Source organism: Lactuca serriola, chromosome 9 (assembly GCF_051521515.1).
Source record: "Lactuca serriola cultivar US96UC23 chromosome 9, Lser_US96UC23_V15, whole genome shotgun sequence".
Taxonomy (NCBI): Eukaryota; Viridiplantae; Streptophyta; class Magnoliopsida; order Asterales; family Asteraceae; genus Lactuca; species Lactuca serriola.
The window spans coordinates 17,519,976-17,525,975 of NC_136416.1; the positions used below are offsets into that span (position 1 = coordinate 17,519,976).

The following is a 6,000-nucleotide window of genomic DNA, read 5'->3' on the forward strand; positions in this document are numbered from 1 at the left end:
ATTTAGTTCTCTGCCTTGGATACATTTTAGGCTCAAGAACCACCTTAATTGGGTATGAATTGGTTGAGTTACATAGTTCTAAACAATGGTTGTTGTGATTGATTTTTTTTTTATATAATTTTCGGTTTTGTTCGATTCTATACCCAAAAACCGGAACCGAACCAATACCATACCCTCATAAGTTGCTCGGTTCATCTTGCTATTATAGATACCGATTGTTACTATATGTACTTGATGTTATTTCTCGTATACTATGCTATATGTTACTATGGTCATATACTCATATTATGTTGTTGATGTAGTGCTGACGTATTTGTTGTTGTTGTCTAGTTGCCATGCTAGGTTACCCGTTAATATTGTGATGCTAAGTTGCAGCAACTTGCCATATAGGTGGTATTATGTTGTTGCCTACTTGCTTACACTTCCATATCTTATTTTCCCCATATGTTTTTCTTATATCCTACATATTTATCTTTGTGTCTGAGTTGCCATTTTTTGGTAAAGACCCAAAGCCCAACACACTCATAGGCACCATCTATATCTAGAGTTATAACTAGGGGTGTTCAAAACCAGAAAACCGAAAATTCAGATAGTTGATTTCTTATATTCGAATCTGTCTCTGAAATTTCGGGTATGGATTTGGATATTAAATCGAATATTTGAATTTCATTAGTTTTAAATAAACGAAATAAACCATCCAAGAACAAGAACGTTTCCATGAGTTTGTCAAATATACTAAGACTTCATTGAAATTCATGTCACATGAAGATCTTGAGAAACCAAACTCAAATTACTAAAATCAACAAAAAAAAAATCACTGCCGAAACAACGATTCAGTTAAGCTAGTATCTCTTTTAACAAAATGCATAATAAATTGACAAGTTGAAAGAATGATTAAGGACATTATTATTTTTCCGTTAAAATAATAAATCAATATTTCAATTCCTTTCAACATAATAAATATTAAATAGTAATTTCACTTAAGATGTTAGTTATGCCGATCACTAAAAGAGATTAAAGGAAGATACAAAAATGGAACATCCAACTTATAACAGTTAGATCATCCCCATTTTACATACCAAGTAAATTGTTAACAATTGTACTTTTGAATTTCAAATGAAAAACCAAATACATTAAAAGCTATTTTTAATAATTTTTCATACCACATATTTTGGATTTTGGATGTTCGAAATATCCAAAAGTTTCACATTTTACTATCCCTATACGAATCCGCAAAACCGGATATCCGAATTTCGGGTATCCGAAATTTCGGGAATTTTCGGATCGGATGTTTGGCTGCGGATATTTTCGAACACCCCTACTTGTAGCCAGTTCTATGAGCATCAGAGTAAGAATTTTCTTGTTGGGACAACAAAAAATTATACATATTTGACACATTTTGGTTTTTATAATGTTGAAACAATATATTAAGTATAATGTTTTGTATATGATAATACTCCATGTAATAAAAGTCAAACAGTTGATTCCTCGTCGGCAGATCTTCGTAAAATGTATCTCCATATCCGTCTCTTCATTTTTTCACGAACTAGATGAATCATGGATACCATAAGGGCAGACGCCATCGACACACCACTGATGAGAAAGAGACCTCGAAGCCCATAAAGATTCAAAATTTTTGGTGAAGGGGAAGAAAAATCCTTTGACATCAAAGCAGATTGAAGTTTTAACCATTTATCCTCTAATGCTTTCAATGTCCCGTCTTCCCGCATCTTTGCTATCTGAGTCGACATCTCTCTGGCCAAGGGTGAACCTTTCTGGAACGCCTACAACCGTAACTACATTAGACATGGAAACAGGTTCGAGGTAGAGTTATGGAAGACGCCTAAAGGATTAGAGAATATTAGAGCATCTTTCTCTATGTATATATGCCATGTTGGCAACATTTAGATTGTACATAGCCGGAGCACTTTGTTAGAGACTGTAACAATCCATATACATTAATATGTATAATTTTTTTTCTCTCTCTGTATTTTGAAAATATTATGATACAAAGAGAATTCTAGCTAGGAGAAAAACAGACTATATATATAGCTAGGCTGTTACAGCGGCTAAGAAAGTGTTCAGGAGACGTAAACATACATACATATAAACTAATACTCGAACAAAGAACACTCACAAAGCCAAAACCATTGGTGGTGGATGCTGTTGCGATCAAGGAGAAGTCAGAAGCGTAATACAATGCAAGGTTTGATCTGATATACAGAATCTCAGCAACGAGTGCATCAACACCTCCACTGTTTATTGCTTTAGCGTAGTCTGCAGTTGTATATAGTTTGGCCAAATTAGGGTCGACAGGTTTTAGTTTATTAAAGGCAACTCCTCCCAGAGGCGAAAGACCCTGGGAGAATCCGGTAGAGATATCATTCCTTCCAATTTGTTGTACTGTTAACACTGAACTCAAAGTTGCAGTGTAACTTGACGTGAGCACAAGCACCACAAAAACCCAAACAATGACCACGAATCTTGATAGATTACTTTGCAGCTTTTCCCCTGCAGTTTCCAATCACCAACTCATTGTCCAAAAAGATTTAAGGTTCACATTTTGTGGGTGTGAAGATCGATGTTACTGATGAAAACTTTTAGTAAATTAATTGAGATTAGAGAGCTTACTATGAGCATAAACGAGGGTCGAAAAGGCAAACCAACGGGTTGTAAAGAGTTGTTGTCTCGGTGAACCTTGAAATTCATCGTTGCTACGATGTTCAATAAACCAAATGACAAACCCCAAAAAGAGAAAGAAACAAGAACCTGTGATCCAAAGATTTGCACTAAGAGGATTCAAAAAGATCCACATGCTATTCTTGGCGTTTCGGGCAACTGTGTCTGTTCCCAGATCAGTGAAGGGCAATGTGAAGTCGACATAGAGAGATCTATTTGCCGAGATTGTAAAATCACCGATAGCAGCATCATATTCCTGATAAAATCCGACATATCACATTAGCCAAAAACCATATAGCTGCTGTAGCTAGATCATGCCTACATTCATGCCATTCTACAAATAATCCCATAGTACTTTTGCTTGAAAAATGAAAAGGCACATACCTTATTAAAGATTTTGTCGATTGCATCATTGTAAGTCATATCCTTATAAGAGAAAGGAACAACCTCAACACCAACTCCATAGTCCAAGGCATGCAGCATTGAAAACATCACCACAGAAGCCGCTTGCAGCCGATTGATTTGTTCTTGGATCAACACTTATTTGTGCTATATTTTGGAATCTGCTGGTACTTGGAAACAGAATTCTCAGCTTCTTTTTGCCATTTGTTTGTAGCTTCCTACGCTTTGGATTAATGCTTGTAGTCCCACCTGGCCAGATGATAATTTCAAGGCCTTGATTCCAAGAGGAATTTGGTTTCTTTATTTCTTTCACAAACTCACCATTCGTAGACATCATCGTCCATAACCCAACCCTCCTATCACCCTTACTGATCACATTCACCACTTCCATGGCATTGGAGATGATCCTCCCATTCATAAGCTTGAATTCACCACCTAAACCATGGAAGGTGACTCTTAACATCTCGTCTAAAAGTAGTGATGTGTCAATATTGCTACCCAAGTCTTTCGAAGCATATTCTCTAGTTTGTTTCCTCTCAATAGCCATGGCTAGCGCGTAGACTGAATCATAAGCCCTTATCCCATTAGGATCTACTTCCTTAAACTCCATAAAAGGGTTCAAAGCATAATGTTCCTTTTTCCATTTCGAAACAAATTCCTATGATGCAGGAAAATATGATCTGAAACCTACAGACCCCTGCATCGATTCGATTGCTTCAGAATCCATGGAATCCAAGTAGTTTGTAGTCTTACTTGTCACGATCCACATGTATCCTTCGCCCATCATGCCTAACTCTTTTGCCATAGAGAAAACATTGGTCGCTAGAGAAGGTGACACATGCACCACAAACACCATGGCTTGCATAGTTTGAAGCTTACGAAGCTCTTCCCACATTTGTTCATTGTTGGAAGAGGCTGTAATGAAGCTAGTATACATAACATATATGTTTTTTCCTTGAAACGTATTAACCATATAAGTAGCCATTTCTCTCCCGTTTGTAGTGTCCTCACAGATAACTATCATATTCTTGGCTTTAAAGGATTCTACCATGGCAGCAATGCCTTTGAACTGTGTGGTAATTTCATCCTGTGTGATTCGAAGAAGATTAGGATTCGTATTCGAAAGGGGAGTTGTTGAGAAGGAAAGAATCGGTATGTTAGCCTTGTCTTCCAAGACCTCCAAGAATCTTTCTTCAACCGTTGATTCTGGACCTATTATCGCTTGCACCTGGGTGTTCTCCAAAAGATTGAGAGCTGAATGTCCATAAACCTATATTAGTATTCAAAAATAAAATTTTACCAAGTATAAGTATTTGAAAGAGAAAATGAAAGAAAGAGAGTACCCGTGGATAAGGCATATAACGGTTCTCCTTTCGTATCCCTGGTTATAAAAACTATCCTTGTTTTGTAGTGAGGATTGGCTTTGTAAAAGTCAGAGATGGCCATGGTAATGCAATGATAAATGACCTTCCCTACCCCTGATTCCATGTCAAGAATCACCCCCACCTGTATGTCCTTGTAAGTTGGATCTTCATGTGCTGTTAAAAGGGTTTGAAAGCTAAGCAACATCAATATCAGAAATGGAAATAACCTACAATTCGTCATTGACAACAGAAGGTTTAAGTTTCCTGCAGCTATTGGTTGATCATCAGTATTACACAGTGACACTTATACAAGGTGAATAAAGAAATCGGGGTCATTCAAAACGAGGACATGTGCCATATTGGACCTTGGAGTAGTTATTAATGTCAAATGTATATATGATCTCATGACAATGATATTTAACTTTTTGTTTGGCCGCCATGAAATTTTTGGCATTGACTACCTCAAAAAAACTTGTTCACTGTTTGTTGGTCTAAACCGTTGAATTAAAAGAATAATTATGTTTTTTATTTTATGAATAATTAGTATTAGACACCATTTAGGCAACATCAATGCGTCCAAATGAAAATAAGATATATCGCAACTGCATAGGCATTTCTTCTAGCATTTGTTGTGCGTTTGTAAACAGGCAAGATAATTCATACAACTGAACAACATGAAGCTCCGTTAATAACGCTCTTGTCACATGGTCATTGCGAGGTGGACAATCGCATCTCCTTCTTAAGAATCTCCATCTCCATGTTTTAATAAATAAATAGGTTTATTCTCCTATTCACAAGTGTCATCATGTCAGAACTCCTCATTAATATTATATGTCTCTTATTATGCCACTTGTCAATATATTAATTATCCATTTCAAATTTCAAAATTTAAAATTTCCACCCTAATTACATTAAATTTTAAAATTTTTCATTTTAGTTACATTAAATTAATAACATTAGATTAAAAAATAAAATAAAATTAATACAAATTATAAGGTGATATAACTTCACGTATTTCTTTAAATCAACGATTATAATTTTATATAACTAAAAAAATATCTCTTAAGTAATAACTTATTTAAAAAAATTGATTAAGAATTTTGAGTTTTTTAATATGAAAGTTTAATTAATTTTCCACCCTAATTACATTAAATTTTATAATTTTTCACTTTACTTACATTAATAATAGCATTAGATTAAAAACTAAAAATAAATTAATACAGATTATAAGGTGATATAACTTCACGTATTTATTTAAATCAACGATTATAATTTTATATAACTAAAAAAATATCTGTTAAGTAATAATTTATTTAAAATAATTGATTAATAATTTTGATTTTTTTAATATGAAAGTTTAATTAATTTTCCACCCTAATTACATTAAATTTTAAATTTAAATTTTTTTCACTTTAATTACATTAAATTAATAACATTAGATTAAAAAATAAAATTAAATTAATACAGATTATAAGGTGATATAACTTCACGTATTTATTTAAATCAACGATTATAATTTTATATAACTAAAAAATATCTCTTAAGTAATAATTTA

The 6,000-nt window shown here is 33.9% G+C and overlaps 1 pseudogene across 1 annotated transcript; it reads right to left on the minus strand.

Annotated features, from left to right (window-relative positions):
* Positions 1-1,343: 1,343 nt before the first annotated feature.
* Positions 1,344-5,381, minus strand: LOC145077138 (glutamate receptor 1.4-like; annotated as a pseudogene). The gene is made up of 5 exons (XR_013692971.1): positions 4,425-5,381; positions 3,064-4,335; positions 2,632-2,935; positions 2,138-2,511; positions 1,344-1,784 (listed from the first exon to the last, which is right to left on the minus strand). The product of XR_013692971.1 is annotated as a glutamate receptor 1.4-like (transcript).
* Between the last annotated feature and the right edge of the window lie 619 nt (positions 5,382-6,000).